General features: G+C 39.9%; 1 protein-coding gene across 1 annotated transcript in view; it reads right to left on the bottom strand.

The window, feature by feature from the left end:
- FRMD6 (FERM domain containing 6) overlaps window positions 1-24971 on the bottom strand; it is a 240031-nt gene that overhangs the window by 148610 nt on the left and 66450 nt on the right. The window contains exon 3 of the mRNA XM_019451819.2: window positions 14284-14348. The gene's annotated coding sequence lies outside the window, so the exon portion shown is untranslated. The remainder of the gene's footprint in view (window positions 1-14283; window positions 14349-24971) is intronic.

Raw genomic sequence — 24971 nt, 5'->3', positions numbered from 1 at the left:
AAGTCCCAGTTTTTCTTCTCGCCGTCCTTGCTTCCCAAGAAAGTCCAAGTCTTCCCTCTACACTGTATACCATCATGGACACTGTCCATGGAAGATCTGGTCTTGAGAAGCTGAGGGGGCTTCCTATGGTGAACGAAACGTGCTAAGGTTACAATAGCAACCACAGGGAGTGGAGTGCCTGGTGGGAAGGAAGAGCTCCACCTCTCCAGGCTGTCATAGAGAAGAAACACTCTGGAACCATAATGGGCAGCTTCTCTGAGTGTTTTTTTCTCTATCTGGTCTTGAGAAGCTGAGGGGGCTTCCTATGGTGAATGAAAGCTGCTGCAACATTTAATTCTACACTGAATATATGTACAATGGTAGACTGTGGCCAAAGAGCCTGGACTCGGGAGCCAGACTGCCTGGATTCATATGCTGGCTCTGCTATTTACCAGCTACTAGTTAATCACTCTGTGCTTCAGTTTTACCACCTATAAAATGGGATCATTAAAGGGGCTGCTTGGCAAGATTGTTGTGAGGATTGATACATGTAAAACGCATAAAGAGTTTCTGGCACCTAGAAAATGCTATGTAAATATCATCTATTATTCTTATCACAACTAAATTTCACATACTTTAAATAACTCTTAAATTGTTTCACCCATGTCGATATTGCCTCCCCAAGCAAATAGCAAGGATCTTCACCATTTTCTATTTTTTTCATGTCTTAACAAACGACTGGTTCTTAATAAATGCTTTGAGGGGTGCCTGGGTGGCTTAGTTGGTTAAAAATCTGACTGTTGATTTCGGCTCAGGTTACGACCTCATGGTTCGTGAGTTCCAGCCTGTGTCAGTCTCTGTGCTAACGGTGTGGGGCCTGCTTGGGATTCTCTCTCTCCCTCTCTCTCTGCCCCTGCTTTGCTCATGTATGCTCGTGCTCTCTCTTTTTCTCTCAAAATAAATAAATAAACTTAAAAAAATGCTTTGAATGAGGGTATGAATTAAGTCAATGAGTAAACAAATGACTGAGATACCGTCCAGCCTCAACAGGAGGGAGAAGCAGGTATAAAATCTATTTTATGTAATTCTGGAGGAAAGAGCCCAAATATACCAGGACTTCTTTCATGTACCACATCATAGTTTACTTGGTTGCTAAGGATGAATATCATACTGTAGCTGTTTTTCAGGAGGATACCAGAGCAGGGAAAATACAATGAGAACAAATATCAACCTAATATTGGTTCCCTATCAGCAGGCATTTTTAACTTTAGGAAGAGTTTGTTCCTAGGAAGAAGAACCACATTTATTCATTATGAGAACCAAAACATAGGGAAAAAAACAATGCACATGTAGGAATTAAAAAACTATAGCTGTTATTTTTATTTTTATATTTATTTTTATATTTATTTATTTATTAAAAAATTTTTTTTAATGTTTATTTATTTTTGAGACAGACGGAGACAGAGCATGAATGAGACAGGGTCAGAGAGAGGGAGACACAGAATCCAAAACAGGCTCCAGGCTCTGAGTCGTCAGCACAGAGCCCGACGCGGGGCTCGAACTCATGGACCGTGAGATCATGACCTGAGCCAAAGTCGGCCGCTTAACCGACAGAGCCACCCAGGCGTCCCTATAGCTGTTATTTTTAACAACATATTTCTTGAAGAAAAAAAAAAGTTTTCCTTTTACTACTAACTACCCAAATTTCAAATTGAGGAGTCTATTTCAGATCAATAAGGGCCCGTCTGTCACTAGATCATTAGAAGAACATTAGCAGAGAGTTGACACAACAGTGTCCACACCAGCAGTGGATGGATGACAGGGTAAAACAGGGAGGATTTGGTGCCCTGGGTGGGCACATGTCTTCTTCCAAACAAACACCTGAAGGCAGGCAGTGGGGACCTACATGATACATCACAACTTAAACCATTTTGGTTTGGCCAACCAAGATGTGTATGATGTAAACAAACAATAAAGACCCTGCATCTGCAACCACCAGTTTCTCCTTAAGGTCTTGGTTTCTTTCTGAATCTTTATGGCCAAACTGTGAGAGTTGGAAATGAGAATTTGTAACGGATTTACTGACACTATATAATTCCATACATAAGAATACGAAAATCCTCTGAAAATGTATACGGGTGCCACTACGTTGAGAAGTTATTACAGGACAGGAGAGAAAGTAAAAACTATGTGTGGAATAAAATGGTAAAAATGCCCTTATTTCATCAACTCATCTTTTTACTTATTTTACCATGAATTCTAAATGTGTCCAGATGAAACGTGTTTATTTGGCCTTGAAACTTCTCAATAATGTACTGAAGGGGCATTTCATGAATGCTAGGCAATACAAATTTCCTATAAAGCAACTAAGCTTCCTTAAGAAGTGCTCTGGAAGGAGCCTGGGTGGCTCAGTTGGTTAAGTGTCCGACTTCAGCTCAGGTCATGATTTCACATTCCATGAGTTCCAGCCCCGCATCGGGCTCTGTGCTGACAGCTCAGAGTGTGGAGCCTGTTTCAGATTCTGTGTCTCCCTCTCTCTCTCTCTCTCTGCCCCTCTCCCACTTGCATTCTGTCTCTGTCTCTCTCAAAAATAAATAAACAGGAAAAAAAATTAAAAAAAAGAAGTGCTCTGGAAGGAAAATTTCTCAGAGTTTTGTTACATTTCTCATCACCAAGTCAAACCAAATGCCATTGCCAAGTTGAACAGGAAGAGGGTTGTAACAGCAAATTCCACATTCCATTGAAGGTGAGATGACATATATATATTGTGTTTTTCAGACCAAGCATGATTCTTAAGGTACTTCCTGTTTATAAATTGATCTCACAGGTGACCTAGACCAAGGTGTACTTAGCAGTGGTGTGGGGCGGTGGGAAGGCTTAGAGAATCTTAATGCCTTTGGAAGACATGTGAGGTCTAGAGCCATAGAATGGGCTGGTTTCAATTCCTGAGGTGAAAATATAGCAAAACTTCAAAGTAATAAGTGTACTCATCACAGAGAAGATAAGGTCATCTAATGGCTGTAACTCATCAAGTGGGATGGTCAGTGGGCCAATATCTAAGCTGTCTTGGTGGACAAGGTTATTGATTTCATCCTGGTCTCTCATGATTGATGACCTATCTCAAAAACAAAGAAAAACAATTCTCCTTTCTGTCCTATCCCCCAAAACCCCAAACATTAACTCTGATACCTCTTTCTTGAGAACATTAGAGAATATGACAAACTGTCAGAGAACAACAAAGACTTCCACTTTGATCAGCAGAATAACATATTCACAAATACTTACTGAGCCCTATGTTGGGTGCTTGAACTAGACAAGTAAATAAGACACAGTTCCTGCTCGAAAGGAGCTCATAGTCTACTAAGATAAGGCTTTGTGTCTCAAATGGAACATGCATGGCCAGCTGAGGCTTCATATCCATAGTAGAGGATATTTTTTAAAGTCTTTCACCTGTGATGGTTCTCATAAGATAATCTGTTACTTTATGTCTTTGGGGATGAAATTATTTTCATACTACATATAGTTGTTTGGCTTAAGCCTCACACATTTAATGAAAAAAAAATCATTTCCAGGCTAGAATGATATATACGTTTCTTTTGCTCAGCACGAGCACTGGGTAGACTCTTTGAATCTTAACAACACAGTAAAATGTGATGTCAAGAATTTGGCAAGTATCTAGAGAAAATCAACTGAACTTTAACTTTCCATTTTTATTGCCTCCTCACAAAATGGACCAGAAGAGATACAGACATATAAACTTACTGATTTACAGCTTTCAAAATATTGTGTTTTTCTACAATGTATTAGTTTTAAGTGTTTTACATTGTTCCTTAACCCATACGGAAATGCACTGTACATGTTTCCAGAACATGAGAATTCCTCTAGATGGGGGGAAGAAAAGAGAATGTTTATAAAACTTCCTAGAGAAGACTCACTTTGTTTAATCCCCTCTAGACTGTGAGCAACCTGGGGCTGAGGAACACCTTCCTCATCTCTGTCACTTTGCATCTTCTTCAAGGCCTGGGTTATGGTAGGTGCTCCCAAAACATCTGTTGAATGAATGGATCTAAGAATATCTACATCTTGAAGAAGGAGGTAATAAGTAAAGAAAGATGGGGAGAGGCTGAGGAAGAGGGAAGAAGCATTTACACAATTTAGGAAGTATGGGAAGATGTGTGTACAAGGAACAGTGGCACGTGACACTGATAAAGTAAAGCGGGAAGGGGTGGTGACAGAGGAGATTGCAGAGTCTCTCTGTAGCCACACTGGGAAAGACATCTTCTTTCTATTCTATTATGATCGGCAGGTTATCATTGTTTCATGTTTTCCTTTATTTAGTTTTTGAAGGCCACACTAGCTCAAGCCCCATTAATACATTGTCATTTGGTCCCTGTATTAATTTATGGGTATAAAGAAGTATGCCTTCTGGAGCCACCATGTAAGGCTGAGCAGTCTGTGCACTGCACAATTCCTGGGAACTTGCAGTTCAATGTGTGGCAGCCCAGTGCTCCTTTAATCTCCCTGTATGTATAATGGAATACATTTACAAATTCATAAACATCCTGAGAAATACAACATGTTTGCAAGATATTTTTAACGAACCTCGTTAGCTGTTCCTTAAAGCAAACGATTCTTCTATTTTCCCCAGTTGTGAGAGCTGTATTGTAAAAACAGATGTTTGTTTTTGTATGTGTGTTGCTTCCACATTCTAACTCTCAGTGATTAAGGGCTACCTGCTTGGAACTCTTCCATACTGGATGGAGTTCTGTTGTTGGGATGCATGGGTTCTAATCCTGGCTCCATCACTTAGTGTGTAATCTTGTGCAAGCTACTTAGTTTCTCTGTGCCTCAGTTTCCTTAGTTACAAAACAGGAGTAATAAGAGCTCCCACCATATAGGGCTGATGTAAGAAAGAATTGAAATAATCTATGTTAAGTGCTTAGCACAGTGATTGGAACATAGGGAGTTCTCATAGGTGTTAGCAATTATTATTATTGCCAGTACTGGACTACCAGGTTTGGCCTGCTAGGCAGAGCTCCTCCTGAGCCCCTAGAGCTGGGACTGCCCAGCTAGGGCCTCCCCCTTTCCAATGAGCAGGCAGGTATCAAATGTTCTTCCCAGGCTACTCATTCCACGAGAGTTAGCCAGACCACCCCCAGCTGCAGGTTGATATACCACACACACACACACACACACACACACACACACACACACACACACACTATAAGCACACATACTTCCTCTCTATTCTAAGAACTGCCAACAACAATGCTATAGAATCGAGATGTTGCTGCCATCCCCATATCTTTTTTTCCAGATGAGCCCATTCAAACATAATTGTTAGATCTGAGAGGAAACCCAAGAGACACAAAACATTTCATGGCTAACAGCAACAGAATGATAGGTTTTGGCAAAGGATGACCACCAGAAAGGAGAGAGAAAACAGATTTTGTTGTTTTTGGTGGTGGTGAGCGTGTGCATGTGTCAGGTGGTAAATAGAGTGGGGGATATGTAAGATCTGGAAAGTGACATGGAAATCGATGATCAAGTTGGTGTTGGGGGGAATCTAGGGTCAGACAGACAATTAGAGAGGGGAAAATTCACTGGCAAGGTGAAGGTGAAGGTGAACCATAAGGACCAGGGGATCAGAACACTTACTCTCTCATTTAATCATTTACTTGTTCATTGGGAAAATTGTTACAGAGTAGTGACTACATGCTGAGATATGTAAGATGCAGGCAATCAGTAGAGAACAAGTGTTCCTACCTTCATGGAGCTTATAGTCTAATCTAGACAAAAAGCACATTCTCAGTGAGAGGTTGTATCCTAGAAGTAAGAGCAAAGCATTATGGAGGTTAGGGGTAGTGTGTGGCCTGTTGCAGTGCTTTGGAGAAAAGCACTGTTGTTCCTGGTGCTTTCCGGGAACAATAGTATGGCCGAGGTGCATCATGGGAGTGGAGCAAGATGAGGGTGAAAAAGTAAACAGGAGAAATACCAGAAAGAACTTCTTAGAATCAAAGGTTAAAGAGTTTGTTCTTGATTTTAGGGTGCTCTGCTGTGTAAGACTTAAATATTACTCAGATCTCAAGGACTGGAATCTAGGGAGGGAAACCAAGTGGCCATTTTCTTAAAAATGACATAATATATGAATAAAAGCTCAGCTGAGAATATTTGTTGGACAGGCCTTCCTCCCTTATGTTGTCATGAGAGCTGAAGGACCATCCCTGCCTAGAGTGGAGCATTCTCCAAAGACGAGTGAACATCTTCTGCCCTTCCCAGCACCTCTCCCACTTTATAGCGAACCTTGTGGCAGCCCTTATGTTTGCTGTGGGTGAGTTTCATAAAGCCATAAAGAAGAAAAGGAAGCTTATCACTTATTACCTTCATGTAGCCATGTTCTAATTCCTTAACCTGGCCTTCAAGAATATCCAACCTCTTCTTTTAATTTTTTTTAATGTTTTAATTTTTTTTTGGAGGAGAGAGAGACAGAGCATGAGTGGGGGAAGAGCAGAGAGAGGGGGAGACACAGAATTCGAAGCAGGCTCCAGGCTCTGAGCTGTCAGCACAGAGCCTGATGCGGGGCTCGAACTCACAAACCGTGAGATCATGACCTGAGCCGAAGTCGGACGCTTAATCGACTGAGCCACCCAGGCATCCCTCATCCAACCCCTTCTACCTGTGCTCTTACAACTCCCCTGCACGAATCCTCTTTTCCAGTCAAATGAGTCTCAAACACTCCACGTACTTCCCTGCTTTGGTGCCTCTGACCCTGTCCTTTTAAGGGCTTAGCCCTTCTCACACTCAGTTTCCTCATATGTAAATTGGTGATAATAATACCTTTATTCAGCATGTTATATGGATCATGTGTCTCAAAGTACCTATCACAGTGCCTGGCATGAAAATACTGTTTGACACACGTGAGAAGCTGCCAATTTCAGGTTCTAGATCTTTGTCCGTATGTCACAAACTTCAATACTGAAATGTTTTCAGGCTTGGGTAGGAGATGGGCACTGGGAACTGGAGTAGACTGGAAAGGGCAGGCCTGTCAATGAGCATGCAAGGAAACAAACACAAAAACTAAAAACACAAAAAATGAAAATAAAAACAAACAAAAAACCACGTCTGGAACCTCATTTGGCTCAAGCCTACCATTTATTTTGCAACCCCTTTGACTTTTGTCTCCTTACTTTAGGTTATAAATATCCTTCCTTTTGTACTTCTCTTTCATCCACCCTACGTGCCACTTATTTTTCACTTCATATTCTTTGTAGCATTACTGATATTTCAGTGTACATTTTGTGACTTTCAGAACCACAATGAGAATGAAGTCAAGCTACATATGTAAGGTGTCGAGTGCCTGGCACATACGTTTTAGCTTTATTGTTTTGAATAATAATAATCATGACCATAGAAATCTCTTAAATTCAGAGACCAGGTCTCTAAGACTTCCAAGAATCTCTTTCCTGCTTGTTGACTTGGTGAAGAATAATAATAACAATAATAATGACTACTAATTAAATGGTTGTCCACATGACAGGACCTGTTCTGAGTACTATGCATGCCTGAACTGATTTCTGCTCATGATAACCCTTGAGGTAGGCTCTGTTAGTATCATATAATATCATATGGTAGAAATAAGAAAACGGACGCATCAAAAGATAAGTAACTAGCCAAGTTTTGCAGGTGGGAAGTGACAGAGTCGGGATTTGAACTGGTTGGGCTGGCCCCACAGCCCATGTACTAAACTAATGGACTGTATTCACTCTCTGACCAAGTTCTATTCATCCTTAAAGGCGCAGCTCACACGCTACCTCCTCTCCAGCTTCCCATACAGAGTTGGCTGAGTTACTCCAACTTCTGTACTCCCCCTGCGCTTTGAATATACCTCCCCTATAGCAACATTCACAGTGAATATTATTTATGTGTGTGTTTATCCGTATGTGAGTTTCTTAAGGAAGAATCTGTAAATTACTCATTGTTATGCACTTTGCAGAGGGCGTGGCACATAATTGATAAGTAAAAATATGTGTTGAAATTTAATGGAGCTAGTAGGACATCAGTAAAATTTGATGTCCATGATGGTGGTAGCTATGAGATCGAACATGGGTGAATGGAAATTTCAAGTGAAAAGAAACAGTGCTAAGTTATTGGCTGTTTTGCTATGGTTTTTTACAATATTGCTGCTGTTCTTGTTGTCCTTTTCTGGGTTGGAGTGGCTAAAATGACTCCTATCTAAGATGTCTCATTAACCGGAGGCCTCCTAGTCCCTTTTAGTTACATGTCTTTCCACCCCAACCCTTCTGAGGAATTATCAGTTCATGGCAGGTGTGACTGCCCTGTGAAAGCCACAGAAGAAATAAGCAATACTGAAATGTATGCCACTTAGCAACTATTAATATTTCACCAGAGGTTACATAAACAAGCTAAAAGAATGACTGAAGGTACCCCACCTCAATGTGAGCCAAGGACCCATAGTTTATCATAACAATGCCTTCTGTAGTACTTTAAAATTTATAATCCTTTCCCTTCCATTGCTTCATCTGATTCTTACCATAGCTCATTGGAATAGGCAGGAGAAGCTCAAGGAAAGAAAGACACTTGCCTCATGTTCATGGCCAGTGCAAGATGGAACCAGGACAAGGACCTGTTTTCCATACACAACAGGCCAAACAAGATGGTCAAAGTAACTAATTCGATATTGGGACACTCCTGTCCCCAGCGTGCATAGATCTTTACTGTTACGGGCTCTGAAGACAGGGAAGATTTTGCAGATGGTGGAAAATGGAAACACTGAGAACTGGGCCAAGAGATAATATGCTGGGGTTCAAAGAAAAGATGGAGTTTGTTAGTTTAGGGGTGGAAGGACGTATTGGGTGATGTTTACTTATGGAGTGCAGAAACAAGGTCTGTCACAGGAGATAATATGTTGAATTTTATAGGATAAAGATTTTAAAAAGCAGTCTGCTTCAAAAGAAGAAATGAGATAGGCATGTGTAAAGCTAGAAGACAGAGGAATTTTCAGTCGGTGTGAATGGACTTGGCAAACTACATTATGTTTAATGTTCCTATGTGTGCTTTTAAAGAATTCTTCCTCCTCTATGTCACTGCCCCTCCTACTAAAAGATACATCAGATTCTTTGTGTCTGTTCTCATCTCATTCCCCTGTTCCCACCTATACTGGGCTTACTGTCAGTCCCACAGGAATGTGGAGACATTCAGAAGCAGGAAATGATCAGAAGGGCTCCTTTGATGCTGGCACATACACTTGCCTTGTGATTCCTCATGCTTTGTCCCTGTGGTTCCCGCTCTCCATGCACCCTGGTGTCAGAGACTCTTCCTACAAATCGTCTTCCTGTGTCTTGGGTGTCAAGCTTGCCCTGATCTTTGAATTATTTTGACTCCCCTTTATCTCTCATATGCTGGCTTCTCCTCTCCCCACCGCTGACCACAGGGCTCAAGCTGGATTTGTTCTGGCTCATGGTCACACTTGATGGCCGGTGACTGCCTGGTGCTGACAGGCACCTGGTGCTCCAGTGTATATCTATTTTCTTAAAAAATGTGTGACCATAGCCGAAACTGGCTGAAATAGGGTGACATTTGCCTCATTTGGGAATATCTACTGATAGGTTCACGTTCACAAGGATACAGCTCATGTCCATGAGCTCTTGCTGGTTGAGACAGAGAGAGAAGAGAAGAGAAGAGAAGAGAAGAGAAGAGAAGAGAAGAGAAGAGAAGAGAAGAGAAGAGGAGGGGAGGGGAGGGGAGGGGAGGGGAGGGGAGGGGAGGGGAGGGGAGGGGAGGGGAGGGGAGGGGAGGGGAGGGGAGGGGAGGGGAGGGGAGGGGAGAGAGGAGAGGAGAGGAGAGAGGAGAGGAGAGGAGAGGAGAGAGGAGAGGAGAGAAGAGGAGAGAAGAGGTTGAGTTCCAGACATCTGCAAATGAAAAATAAGGCAGAGACATAGCAAATTCCAAAGTGCAGCTGAAGGCACTGCAGTTTGGGCAGCTGAATCCCATTAAAAAATCATGTGAAAGCTCTATTCCTGCCATTGTGATGAAGAGGGAAAGCAAATGTCTGAGGGTTTCACAAAGAAAACAATTTGTGACTAGAAGACTTAAAGTTCTGTAAAATCTCATGAAAATGGAAACAGTTTGATGGGTACCCAGGAAGTCCATGAAGTATAGCCAGTACAGGGAGGTCACCGAAAGGTAATTCCACTCCCCTCAGCCAAGGAGCATCTATGGGAGAAGTCAAAGCCAGGTGGGCCCCTTCAGCTGACGTAAGACCAAAGACCTGACACACAAGGAGCGCAGACAAAGCTGTCTTTATAATCATAGCCTGTCTTTTACACAATCATTTCACGTCAGTAGAAAATCGACCTGAATTCTTTCCCTTCAAATTTTTATTTTAGATCATCTCTGGATCTTAAAATTAAAATTTAAGCCATATTTTAAAATTACATTAAGTAATAAATCTTAAGATGAAAATTTAAGCCATTCTCAGTTATAAACTAGAATTAATGGAAGTGTTCCTGGCAGCCATTTTGAGTAACTGGTGGGCATCATCTCTCTAGACACAGAAAAGTTATTTTTATAGGCTTCACAGTGTGTTGGAAAAAATCCACATTGGTCTTATATGAAAGCAATGGGTTTATATTTTATTTTAGGATTACAAAATCCATATAGATCTTAAAAAATACACACTTTTTTCCTAGGGTAGTTTTAAAGGTTTGGTGAATATTTATATTCTGCTTTTGCACATATACTGCCCTATATGCTTGGAATTCTTTGGGCCAATAAACTCCAGGGCACGTCCAGAAAAGGGAACTAGAAAGGCCGAGTGTAAGGGAGAATTATCACACCTTTCAGTCCGAAAAGATGAAGGCTGGAGGCAGAGAGGACTGATGCTTACTAAACCATAAAGAATAGGGTAGGGAGAGAACACCAAGGACTGTCCTCAAAATGAATCAAAGGTAGGTTTTGCATATATAAAATAAAGCATGAAGCCACACAGTGGCTATTCATTCTATGGAAACCATTATCTAAAGAGATGTTTCAAGTAGAAAATAAAAAATAGGCTGGAGGATGATGAATTTAACAAGAGCTAAGCTAATGATTACGGGATTCTGGGAATGCCTCCTAGAAAGCAAACTTAGCTCCACACCACTCCCCCCACCTCCCACCCCCCATCCCTGCAAAGTATTCCTAGTTGTTAATTTACAGTAAAGCTACTTCATGAGAAAGACAACCAGGCCTGTGGTCTGAACTATAAGTGGAGATTCTTCTGTTCTTTTTGAGAATGACAGCTTTGGCATGTGGTCATCTGCCCTCAACCCTTGCCTCTTGTAAGGTAAAGCGGTCCACACTCCTGAATTTAATAACTTGGGTATAAAAAAGAGAAGACACGGGGACTTTCTTCATTACCATGATCTGAATACAAAAGACCGGCATGAGACTGGTTCAGCAGTAGCATCATGGGAAGTCAGTATGCCCCCAGAATTTCATTAATACACTTTATGTCTAATGTACAATTCCATTCCATGGCTCACCTGAGATCTGGCTCTTCACAATATTTACTTTCTTGTAAAGTACTTAAGAAGAATAGCAGATTGATGTAGGAGGAGAGAATACCTATTTCACTTCCAGAAATCTCCTTTTCATCATCCCTCCCACCTCCCTTCTCCCTTGTCTCATACAGGAAGAAAGGATGATAAAAGGCACAGCAGGGTATTGGCATGAAATAATCCCCAGGGCGGGAGAGGGCGGGGAGGTGGTCCCTTCAGAATCCCAACACCCTGGGTCACCTCATTGGCCTGCTTTCCTTCTAGTGAGTGACTAGTTATGAGCCCCAGCAAGGGCATGTGAAAGCCCCAATTGAGAACACAGTAGGATTTAAGTAACCCATAAACCTGTTGTATACTCACTCCCTAGTCCATCTTGGGCAGAAGCCTATCCATAGAACTAATCTTTCTCAGAAATAAAAGAGGGAAACAACCTCACTTATAATTCCCAACTGCATCATTAATAAAAATAAGAGCCAATGTCTAGGTAGATATCCTTCCATTAGATTATTTTATTATGGAGGAGTTCTGGTTATGGAAAAATCATATAAAATAACTTAAGAATCATGAGAAAAACGAGTCCTCTATCTTCCCCCAAAAATGTACTATTAAATTTCAAATAGGTCTGTAAGCCTTTGACTCTTCAACTGTGTATTAAAATGGAACAAAAGGACTCCTTTGAGGAGACAGAATTAAGCTTAGTTGATGGAAAGTAAAAACTCTTTGAAATTAAAGAGTTCCCTTTAAGGCCTTGGGGTTCTGAATTAAACTACATTCTCTTCTCAACCACCTTAGACATTTGTTTTTAATAAGTCTTTACAAAGTAAACAATTTAAAAAAGGACCTCAACTGTGTTTCTGACCAGCAAAATAAGTACAGATTCCAGATGTTTCTCATTTTTCTATGTCACTAATTCAAAGTCAGAAATCTCTTGTTTATTGGACATTTATTTAATCCTAATGTTTTATATACCTCTGTTCCAAGAATCTCCTTTCCTATCTCTGCATCCTTTCTCTCGCCAAAGTCATCTATTTGTTAGATTTATTAGTCATAAATCTATTTATATCAGTATCTATATGAGATATTAGGGAAATTTCCTTCTCCCGAAATCTTTAAAAATTGGATACATGTTGTGTTTTGTAAGTTGAATAGAGGTTAGGGAGGTAAATCACCTTTCAGAGTTCTCTTTATGCCTTCTGACTTCTGATGCCTGCACTTGGGTCATCCCGTTGGCCTTTTGGATTTTGCTCTAAAGGGCTGATAGGTATTAGAGGAACTAATTGCAGACACTACTCTGTGCTCTCCTAGCCCTACAGGTCGGCCGTGGATGATGGATTTCTACACTCTATCATGTATTTAATTCTACCTGGCCCCATGCTGGAGTTCCAGCAGTGGCCAAGGAATTAAGAGAGCAGAGAGCTGACAACAGTAAATCTCGATGGAAAATATAATGTAGTAGTGGTTGGAATCATGCAAGGAAGAGACACTTGATCTCTCCCCTTTGTGCTTGTTTTTAATGGTATGAGGTCTAAGGTGACATTTTTGAATGTATAATTCTATTAATAATTTTTTAATCATAGCTAATATTTATTTAGCCAGGCACTGTGCTAAGTGCATCTAGATTATTTTCATTATTTCTTACAACAATACTAACAAGTAGATTCTTTCATTGTCTCCAGTTTACAAACGAGCAAACAGTCTTAGAGACTCCAATACCTACTTGCCCATGAAATATGCATGCTACAGAGAAGAAATCATGTAGCTCTCTGCAAGGGAGGGATATCTTGAACAAAGGCATTTTGGGGGCAGCATTTAGCAATCACTTCAGAATGACAGCATAATTCATAGATTAGCAGACATTCATAGGTATGCACAGGATTATACCAAATTACATTAAGGCTGGTGGTGAAATGGCTTCCAGAATTAGAGATAACAAATACTGTTCAGACCTCAAACATATCCTAAACACTACAAGAGAACATGAGCTCCTTTTGGACCACACAATCCTTGCAGATGACTTCAGAGGTGAAACTTCAACACTTGCAGCCCAGATAAAAATATTAACTTGTAAAGAGACTGTCCTACAGATATTAGGTATAAAAGGCAACCGTCTTAGAAAGTGGGCACCCTTTTCTAGATGTGTCTTATGTGACTACAGAGGTTTTCCTTCTAAAGCCTAAAAAAGGATTTAAAAAAAGTTAATTAGTCGACTTCTACTGCATAGCTAATTTTGATGGAGTCCCATATTAGATAGCAATTAAGTTGTCATAAAGACAGTAATTACAGGTTTTAATGTAGTATGATTTTGTGAAGCAAACTTGAGCTTGCTAAATGAGTAATGGATGAACTTGCAGGAAGGAGGAAAAGACAATGGAGAAAAGAAAGGAAGAAGAGACATCAAATCCATCAAATTCCATCAATCCAGAGGAGATATTTTCTGTTCCTTTGGTCCATAAAGCCCATCTAAAGCAGAGATTCTCAGACTTGTGTATGCATCAGAAACACCTGGCAAGTTTGTTAAAGCACAAGGAAGGGCCCAAGAGTTTGCATGGCTAACAAGTTTCCAGGTGGCACTGATGCTGTTGGTGTGGGGACCAAACTGTCAGATCCACTAAAATAACTAGAGATCTTGCTGGACTTTTCCTAGTTCATATTCTAGACGTTTGTCCAGAGCTGACACATCTTTGGATTTTCTAAACTTGGGTTCCTTCACAACAAGCTTTTCAGGTTCACATTTAGTACTCCTTACCTGATGAAATTTGGTAGTTTCCAACCAGAAGAAGCCTCATGAGAAATAAAAACTGGATGTAAAGGCTGTTGAGAGAAATATAAGAGGCAATTAAGAAAGGAAATCCAAATTACTCTGTCATTGTAATTAATAGTAACTTTTAGATAAACACCATTATCCTGAAGATATATTCATTGTATTTTCCGCATTTGCTTTTTATTAGCAACTTAAACAAATTTACAGATGAAGATGTAATTGGATCAACACAGTGATAAGTAAAAAAAGACGTTTAATTATTTAGAAAATTCTATTGAATAGAAGGTGATAATTATATCAGAGATACAACTAAATTTTCTAAACAATGTTAACGTTTATTTTGACCCAAGTATTGTTTGCCTAAGTCGAGGCATTATTTTTAGTAACCAAAGCATTCATTTTTTTTTTTTTGCATTCCAAAATCTACTTCCTAATGTAATGAGTCCTGTTTACTTGGTAATGTTTTTCTTTTTTTTTTTTTAACTACTAAATAATATGCAGAAAATGATGAGAACTGCGAAGTATCTGAAAGGCACATAGGTCGTTTTGTGAAAATAAGGAGTATGGAGAGAGAAAACATTTTCAGTAAAAGTGCTCTGTGAGTATTTTTTCAGTATTTCCCAGTAAGGAAGAAAATACAATGCTTTTCTTTGGTCAGATAGTCAATTCACATCAGAACTGGTCTGTTCACTTTAGCCTTTGGATTCCCCATCACATCAAGCTCAGCGGACTTAGGGATCCACAGGGGTATTGTTTCCACACTTCTCAACGTGCAAGTGGTACTGGCCAATTCAACCCAAACACTAGGCCCCCTCCCAGACACGTTTGTGGTTGCCCTGACACACATGCCTAGCTGTTCTGACTCTGAAGCCTGCTTCTGTTAGTGTAGAGATAACTTTAATGTCCAGCATACTGCAAAACTTGCTTGTGATGAGAGCCATCGCTTGGCCACCCATCGGGACAAAGATAGCGGTTGGTCATTTCCAGAGTTTCAGTGCTTGCTCCATTTCTCCTCCCAATGCGTTCATTTCTGGATTAAGGTTGACTGCAGCTCATGATTCTGCTGCTTCAAATCGCTCTAAAATAGCCCAAGAAGTTCTGACTTGTGAATGTGAAACATGAGTTCGACCTTCTCTAAGTGAGACTACCATTCTCTTACTGCCTAAACCAATGGCAGGTTTCCTGCAGACAAGAGTTGGCTCAGAAAACTTTTTGAAGTCAGGACTTACATAGGACCACATCACCTCCATTGGATAATATACATTCTACAATATTTTTATTCTAGAAAAGGCATGATGAACTCATAACTATTCTACTAACTGCTTTCTTCTTAAAAATTTATAGCAAGCCAGTGCTTCTCAGCTCCGCAGGGCACAGTGCCCACAGACTTGGATTTGTTCTCTTGCCTAGGCTAGAAATTCAGGAACGTCAAGATACTCAACTCATTTCTAGTATAACTATGTATTTGTGTGTCAGCAAAGGCTATCCTCTTTTTCCTTTACTGAAAAAAAAAAAAAAACAACTGCAAATGTTTATTGAACTTTGAGGCTGGCATAAAAGAACTATTAGATTATGGTTTTTGTCCTGGAATTATTTATAATGAAGTCTTAATATAAGATCTGCACATGTGAAACAATTGCAAACAAGGAGAAAGAGGACAGAGTTTATTTAGCATGGACTGTGTAGTACAGACCATACAGATATATGACGTAAGAGAGTTGGGGACAACTTTAGGAAGTTGATTTAAGTGATTTAAGTGATTTAAGTTGATTTAAGTGATTTAAGTGATTTAAGTGATTTAAGTTGATTTAGAAGTGATTAAAGTAGATTAAAGGATACATAAGATTTGTATAAAAAGATAAGTGGTCTTTCTCTGTGTTTTATTCAGAAAATGAATGCGCGCATTTATACTATTTAATCTCACTCACTAAATATCTTTATAGGGTGTCCAGAAACCTCAAAAATGGTCACCAGTGGGCCAAAGAGCTTTTTACTTGACCATCACTTGCCATGTTTTCAAAGAAATTTGAACTAGTTACCAACATTAACAAGTTGAACGATTTTACATTAAAATGTATAGATTTAGATTTTCTCTTGACAATTGGACAGTCTATCAAAACCTGGGATATATTTCTGCCTGGTAACAATGAATTACAGCTGAGTAGAACCCACCCCCATTGGACGGGGCACTGACTTTCTGCTCTCCACTGCCCAAACAAATCCCCCTAACTTCTCTCACCTAACATGCTGTGCTCATGTAGATCCCCTATCTGGCCTCTCTGGGCATTTGAGCTTATGACCCTGCTGTACGTTAATAGGGCCTCCCGCACAGGGAGCTGTGATATATGCTCCACTTCAACGAATTCGGTCACAATCAGTGATCCTGCCCTCTCAGCCTCACTTTAGAATGTCCAAGAAACTTACACACAGAAGGACACTTTATAAAATTGTTCTCAATCCACAGAGGAAAATATCATGGACAACGTACACAAAGAGTTGAACTTTGGATTCTGTAAGTACACTGGTGATCATGATTCAAAATGTATGTTCTCTAGTGGAGGTTACCAGGCTGTGTTCACATACGAAGGATGGATGCTCCGTTAGCTCCTTCAGGTCACTTACTACAGGAAGATCCATGCAAAGCGCATGTTATGCATGAAAATTTGGAGTGAGATAGCAGATAAGTTGAGGTTGATTATTCTCTTCCAGAAAATTTACCTATTTCACAAAGAATTTTATTTAAGCAGAGTTGTTCCTATGTATTTGAGATATAGTCAGATCTACCTATAATGTAGCCCTGTGTGTCCCAAAGTAAGGCACATCTGTATGAATATTTACTGTGGACAACCAATTCCTTCTGGTATGCTCTGAGGAAATGTACAGAGCACCCAATGGTCGGGCAATGCAAGCAGCATGTGTTAGATCTAGAATGAGTTCCATACTTGTATTGGGACAGTCATTCATTTATTCACGTGGTCATCCCAAATGTGTTTACTTCTTTAGCCCAGCCCCGTGGGCTTTCTCTTGGCTCTTCTATTAACTAGCTCTGTGAACTTGTCGAAATCCATTAACCTGTCTCGGTTTTGGTTCCTCAGATGAGAAAGGCATATTAAATGATCTCTGAGGTCCCTAAAGATAAAACATGCCAAGTTTTCAGAAGAAGGTGCCTAGGGTAAAGGGAGACAATCTGTTCTGACTTAGGAATCAGGCTGCAATCCTTTGCACGTAGACATCTCTGCCTAGCCTGCCAGTGTGCAGGCCAGGTATGGTCTCATACCCAGCTTGTGCCCACCAGTAAGCCCACACTGGTGTTTCATATCCAGCTTCCTTTCTGTTTGGCCCTACAGTCTAATGGTAGATTCCCTGGGGTTTCTGGTTCTGATATATACTTTATCACTGATGCTCATGTTCCCCTAGGAAGTCTTTTCCCTTTTTAGCTCAGTCTCATCTTGTTGACTTAGAGGATGAGATTTCATCCTCCTTCTTTGAGGCTACCTGGGAAGAGAAGAGGGGCCAACTTGTAATACCTCTTAAGATGGAAAAGTTATAGAAAACATCACATTAAATATTTGAATTGCCTACTGTTTTAAGAAAAAAGGAAAGGAAATTCTGTGCTTTTTCTTATTTTTTATTCTTTTCGAATCTCACCTTTTCTTAGCAAAGATAGAGATTCTCCTATAAAATAGGTGTTGGGGGAAGAGAGCACGAAAGGAAAGGGTCTCTTTAGGGACCAGGCATCTGGGGGGCAGGAGTGGCTGATTCTAACTGTATCAGCCGATTATTTAGAGCAGAAGTCTGCCCCTGAAAGACCCTGGGGAGTTGTTGTCACTGCTACCCTCTTGCCCAGTGGATATTTTCTTTTATACTTTTATTTTTTTTTAAGCAATAGATACTTATTGCAGAATAATTATATCTTCAAAATATAAATAAATCCTCTAAGCCACCCCAAGAGTTATACAGTTAACATTTTGATGTCTATACTTCCAACAAATATAAACATGTATATTATGTAGAGTGTTTAAAAAATGGGATAATATATGGGCTCCTCGATGACTCAGTCAGTTAAGTGTCTGGTTCTTGATTTCAACTCAGGTCATGATATGGTGCATGAGATATGGTGCATGCTGTGCTGACAGCGTAGAGCCTGCTTGGGATTCTTTCACTCCTTCGCTCTCTGCCCCTACCCTGCTCACACTCTCTCTCTCTCTGTCTCAAAATAAATTTTTAAAATGGGATAATATATTCATATACATATATATGTATGAACATACGTATACACATTACATACGTATATATCATATGCATACTATATACGTATTTATATCATATACATTGACTATACACACATTATTTTGCAAACTTCTTACTTCACTTGATATGTTATAAAATTTTTTCTATTCCTGTAAATATGGAATTTCAAATAATTTGTAGTGAATGTATCATTCTCCATTGTGTTGGCGTATTACAATTTATGTAATCAGTCCTCTATAACTGAGCATTTAGACCTTTCTTCCCCCCATTACTAGTGTAATGCAGTTGGTGGAAAAAGTCTTTTTTTTCTTTTTTTTTTTAGAGAGAGGGCAAGAGCATGAGCAGGGGAGGGGGCAGAGGGAGAGGGAAAATGAGACAGAAAGAGAGAGAGACAGAGAGAGAGACAGAGCGAGAGAGAGAGAGAGAGAGAGAGAGAGAGAGAATCTCAAGCAGGCTCCACAGTCAGTGCGAAGCCTGATGGGGCTCGATCCCATGACCCTGGGATCATAACCTGAGCTGAAATCAAGACTCTGACACAAGCAACTGAACCACCCAGGTGCCCCACGGAGAAGATTCTTTTAAAGCCTCTGGAAGAATTCCCAAGGCAGAAGAGGCAAAAATGGATTGCCCTCCTTGATAAAAAAGCAGCCATTCTGATGTTCTAGGGACAGGAGAAAAGAAGGGGTGCTGGGGAGAATCTGAGTTTCTGAGGCCCTGAGACCAGGCACAAATCTATATGTTAGAGAAAATAGGTTTCTAAGAAATTCCCAAAGACTTTTAAATCCAGGGCAATCTGTTATCTAATATTGACCATCTATTGTGCCATGCTGTGATGAAACTTTCTCCTGTGACCAACTGCTTTTTCTGAGAGACTTTGGGAGGGAAATTAAAATAAGTAACAGGCTGTGTTACTCATTTGAGTTGGCAAAGGGCAGAAAGACACAAAGCTGTAGGATAAACTATATAAGTGTAATTAAGAACCTCATGCCATTCAGGAAATAGGATAAGAGGTGCACAGAGGAAATGTTACTACTCCGAGAAGCCTTGGAGGTGGCGAACACTGAGCTCCTCCAGCAGGAAGAGGACTTGAGTCATTTTCTTGCAATACTAAAGTTAGAATGACTCCATGAACCCAGAGTGTTTGGTTATGCCTAGGCAGCTAACACACCACTGAAATGAAAATCCTTACATGTTTATTGACTAAATTCCAATTTGTGAGTTTTGAATTTCCAGATTAGAAATAAAACTCATGGGCGCCTGGGTGGCTCAGTCAGTTGAGTGTCCAACATTGACTCCGGTCATGATCTCGCAGTTTGTGACTTTGAGTCCTGCACCAGGGGTGCTGTGTCAGCATGGAGCCTGGTTCAGTTTCTCTGTTCCCCTCTCTCTCTTCCCCTCCCCTGCTTGTGCTTTCCCTCTCAAAAATAAATAAATATTAGCAAAAAGAAGTAAAACTCATCTACTTTTCTATATCTTTCTCCCTCCTATTCTTTCCCTCAGCCATTTTCTCTGTTTTTTTCCTTTCTTTTCTCTTAATTAAAATAAAATACCTTTTCATTAGGTGATCCATTCATACTGTACAAGATTCAAAAGCGAGAAAAGGATAAAGGAGGATAGGCTAAATCATGACTATGTAAGCCTACCTTGCTCTTCATTGGAGTCAATGAATGTTATCTGGTTGCATATTCTTCCAGATGTTCTAAGCATACACAGCATGTATGAATAATAGCCACTCCCTTTCTGTTTCCACAAATAGCTGTGTACTCCACAAAGAGTTTGTGGCTTGCTCTTCTCATTTAAAGGCCACTTTCTTTTTTTTAAGTTTATTTATTTTTGAGACAGCGAGAGACAGAGCATGAATGGGGGAGGGGCTGAGAGAGAGGGAGACACAGAATCCAAAGCAGGCTCCAGGCTCTGAGCCATCAGCCCAGAGCATGATGTGGGGCTGGAACTCACGGACCGCGAGATCATAACCTGAGCTGAAGTCGGAACTTAACCGACTGAGCCATCCAGGCTCCCCTTGCTCTTCTCATTTAACATACTTCACCAACGGTTCCACATTCATACACATAGAGCTGCTCAATGACTGTATTTGTAATCCAGTCCAAATGAACATAAATAATTTATTTTGCCTTTCCTTTTTCAGATGAGAATTAAGGTTGCTTGCTTTTTTTCCCCAACAAAAAATTCTTCCGTAGTCTTGGACATACGGTTTTTTCATTATGTATGAGAATATCTATCTGATAAAATCCTAGGAATGGAATTGATGAGTCACGGTGTCTGTATGTTTAAACTATTGATAAGTATGGTTAATTATCCTCCGAAAAGGTTGTATCAATTTGCACACCTACTACAAATGTATGAGAATATCTCTTTCCTTACACCTTAATCTAAATAATGTTACTGATTTTTAAATCTTTGCTCATCTGATAACTGAAAATTAGTGTGCCATTTTAATTTGCACTTTCCTATTATAAGTGAAAGATAACATTTTTAAAAGACCTTTAGTTCCTATTTATTTGTTCATTTTTACGTTGTATTATTTGGTTCTTTCTTTTTGGCTCATAGGAGTTCTCTACATATTATAGAAATTAGTTCTTTTACTATATAAATTATAGCAGATATTTCACCTCCTTTGACGTTTAACATTGTATATGTGTATTTCAATGGAATAGAAAGTCTTACTTTTTGAGTAGTTGAATTTACTGACTCTTTCTTTTATGCCTTCTTTTTGTTGTTTGGGTTTTTTTTGGGGGGGGGGTCATTATTTTTACCCTTCAAGAATTAAAAAAAAACTCCATATTTTCCTCCAGGACATTTATGGTTGCATTGTTATACTTCAATCTTTGGCTCCATCTGGAATGTATTTTGGTATATTCCTCTTCTTCTCCTTACAGTTCCCTTCTCCTCTTTTAGATTTAGGCAAGTTGCCAAGGAGATTTAATGGCCTGGGTGCAGTCCTTCCCTCTCTGGCCCACTTCCTCACTGAGAGACCCAAGGAAAGAATTAGCTGCTCCAAGTTTTGGTTGAAAGGCGATGTGGGGCATGGAGACTGGAGGAAATGGAGACTAGGGATGGGACGGTCACAGGAGTCTCTATACACTTCTGAGAAGAGTTCAACAGCTCCCAGTTTAAAGTTTGAGAATAAAATTTCTGGATTCCCAGATGTATTCTTTAAGCTTTACTGCTTAAACCATTTTCTCTATGAATTTCTCCACAGAGGACAGAAAGTGTGGAAATGAGATGGGATTAAAGAGAAAACAGCTTGAGGGACACATGGGTGGCTCAGTTGGTTAAGTGTCCAACTCCTGATTTCGTGTGAGGTCATGATCTCGCGGTCTGTGGGTTCAAGCTCTGCATCGCGCTCTGTGCTGAAAGCGCGGAGCCTGCTTAGGCTTCTCTCTCTCCCTCACTCTCTGACCCTCCCCACTCACTCCTCTATCTCTTTCTCTCTCAAAAATAAATATTTTTTTAAAAGAAAATAGTTTGGATATAAATAAGAACTTACTGATAGAGAAACCTACAACAGGTTGGAAAGCCATGTGTCTTGAAAGATAGAGTTGAAAACTTGTCCTGGAATAGGAGCCCTTAAAGCCCTTTATTTTATGGTTTTATCAGCTTTCCCATCAGGAAACAGACAATTTTAACACACAGGTATCATGTGCATTAATATCTATAAGCCTAGCACCATTAAGAAAAGAGGTTGCAGAAATATAAAGTAGCATTATCACAGATATATTTTTGATAGGTTTTGTAGCATGTTTTAGAGTAAGAGTATTTTCTGTCCAGCTTGAAAGTTGAAGAAATTCAGGAGAGAGTGGATAGATGAGCCATCGGTCTTAGTACCACCTTATATTGATCTTGGCCAAGTTACTCAAATCTCAGAGAAGAGACTTGATAATGAAGTCAATTAGACAAATATTAGAGAGTATCCAGACCAAGAACCAGTGGCTAGCCTAAAGGATTTTAACCTTTTGTATTATGACCCTCAGAAAGACATAAGTTTTCCATTTTGGTCCAGAATAACACTACACACGAGACTGAAATTAAAGTTACATGAAATGGTATTAACTTTTACTTCATGCATTCTGGTATTTTCTATTTCATTCCATTCCATTCCATTCCATTCCATTCCATTCCATTCCATTCTATTCCATTTCATCCTGTTTCTTTTAAAAATTGTAGGTCAAAACACGCTAAATGGATTTATCAACCATTTGACCTTCAGTTTGAAGAAAGCCAGGCTAACGGAAAATGAACATTCACCTACCCTGACATAGATTTAGAACTAATCGTCATATATTAAAAGCTTCCCTTGGAAGTCATATAAATAAAGCTTGTAAGTAATTGTACCATATATAGATGTCATATGTTTTCAGCTCCATTTGAAAAGAACACAATGTGTTTTGGAGCACATCATCTTTAGAATCCAGATAATTATTTAGAATAAATTAAAACTCATAACCCAGGTAAAATATAAAATCCACACATGATTGCCTCACAGCAATAGCTGTCATAACTTAGGAATGAGTGATTTTCTGACCAACTGGAACTTTAAATAAATTCAACCAATTAGAACTCATGCTTCCATCATCTGATGATCACGTATAGTTGCCTATTCATATCAGTGACCGCAACTCAGGCACTAATCCTTAGCAAGAAGGGTTGTTTCTTTCAGAGTATTTAAAACCAACCCCCCTCCCCCCAATCCCTCTCAGCAGGTAGCCTACCATCCATTCTCAAACGGCTCAATTATAGCTGCCCCTCAATGGTTTACAGTGGTAATTGGCAGGTTTACACTAAGCAACTTCCAATGGAGAGGTCATATCAGTCTCTGGTCATATCAGTCTCTGGTCATCAGTCTCCAGTCATATCAGTCTGGGAGAAATACAGAATTTGACCATTTAATTTCTATTGTTCGGAAAGTTGCCAGACTTGTCCTGCCTGGCAGTGGTGTCAAGAACTTTCAACTTCCTTGGCTCCACCTCCTCTCTGCGTGTGCAGAGCAGAGCAAAGGGAGGAGGCCCCATAGCAGCATCATCCGAGGAGCCAAACAGAGGTTTGGGTGTGGAGTGATCAATTGCTTTTGAATTCTAAAACCTTTTCCACAGAAGTTTTCACTCATGACTTACTGAGTTGACGAATCGGAAGTTAAGCGACAAGAACAGGTCTGCAACTATTCCTGTGCAAGATAATTTCCCCGTGTTTTTTATTCTCTACAAATACGTTCATAGGGGACATGCACACATATTTTTCCTATATTTTTGGAGACTATCATACACGCTAATAGACTTGTTCCTGTAAGTGACATGGTACCTGATCTGAGCAAGTACAAACTCCTACACGTAAGTGAAGTCACTCTGTAACTAGTAGGTGAGCTCCTTATTTAAACATTTGCTTTCCCTTATGCTTGGAAGAAGGATGTTGCCCTGAGGCCTTTCAAAAAGGGCTCTTGACCCCTCTTTCTAAGGCTGTTGTTCTACTCTTCAGAGGAAGGTTGTTAATTATATCCTTTAAACCGTCTATTATTCTGACCTACCTCAGTCCATAATCTCTTCTGTCAAAGTTGTCCTTGGTTGGCTCTCTCTGGAACCACAGAGCTCTATGCTCAAAATGGAGGCCTTTTAATCTCCTTGGGTCCCCACTGGTCGCTCCATCTTACCTTCTCTCTTCTCAAGGGGGCAAATTTTTTTCATCTCATCATTTAAAAGTCATAAGAAAGAGGGGAGCCTGGATGGCTCAGTCAGTTGAGCATCCAGCTTCGGCTCAGGTCATGATCTCATGGTTTGTGGGTTCGAGCCCTGCATTGGGCTCTGTGCTGACAGCTCAGAGCCTGGAGCCTGATTCAGATTCTGTGTATCCTTCTCTTTCTGCCCCTCCCCCACTCACTCTCTGCCTCTCTCTCTCACAAATAAACATTAAAAAAATTTTTTTTAAGCCATAAGAGATTTTTGTCTAAAACAAGGTTATGCAATTTTCTTTCCAGATTCATTATTATAGAGAGGAAACTGAGGATCTGAGACAAACTGAAATCATGTAGTGCCTCAAAGATCAAAGACACCAACATGAATGCATTTTCTCTCACTCTAATGAGTAGACTACCCTTTAGGAATTAAAATGCTTATAAGTCATGACAAATATGAGTACAGTGCAGGGAGAGACTCAATAAAATGGAATGTGGCCAAAGGAGGATTGAAGAGAAATTAGGGCTTTTCTGTGGGGTATTAAGTGACATTGAGTAAGTCTAGTATAAATAATCAATATAGCTATAATAAATTCAATCAATATATAGCTGCACTTCCAAGAAATTTTCCATAACAAAAAGTTTAAGCACTGGTTATAAAACAATTGTTTTCAAGAGGCAAAGGCAGTGAGAACCTAGAAGTTTTACAACTTGCAATTCTAAGTTATTTATCTTGTAG

Source organism: Panthera pardus, unplaced genomic scaffold (genome assembly GCF_024362965.1).
Source record: "Panthera pardus isolate Hobbes unplaced genomic scaffold, ASM2436296v1 HiC_scaffold_24, whole genome shotgun sequence".
NCBI lineage: Eukaryota > Metazoa > Chordata > Mammalia > Carnivora > Felidae > Panthera > Panthera pardus.
This window is presented reverse-complemented; position numbering and strand designations above follow the sequence as displayed.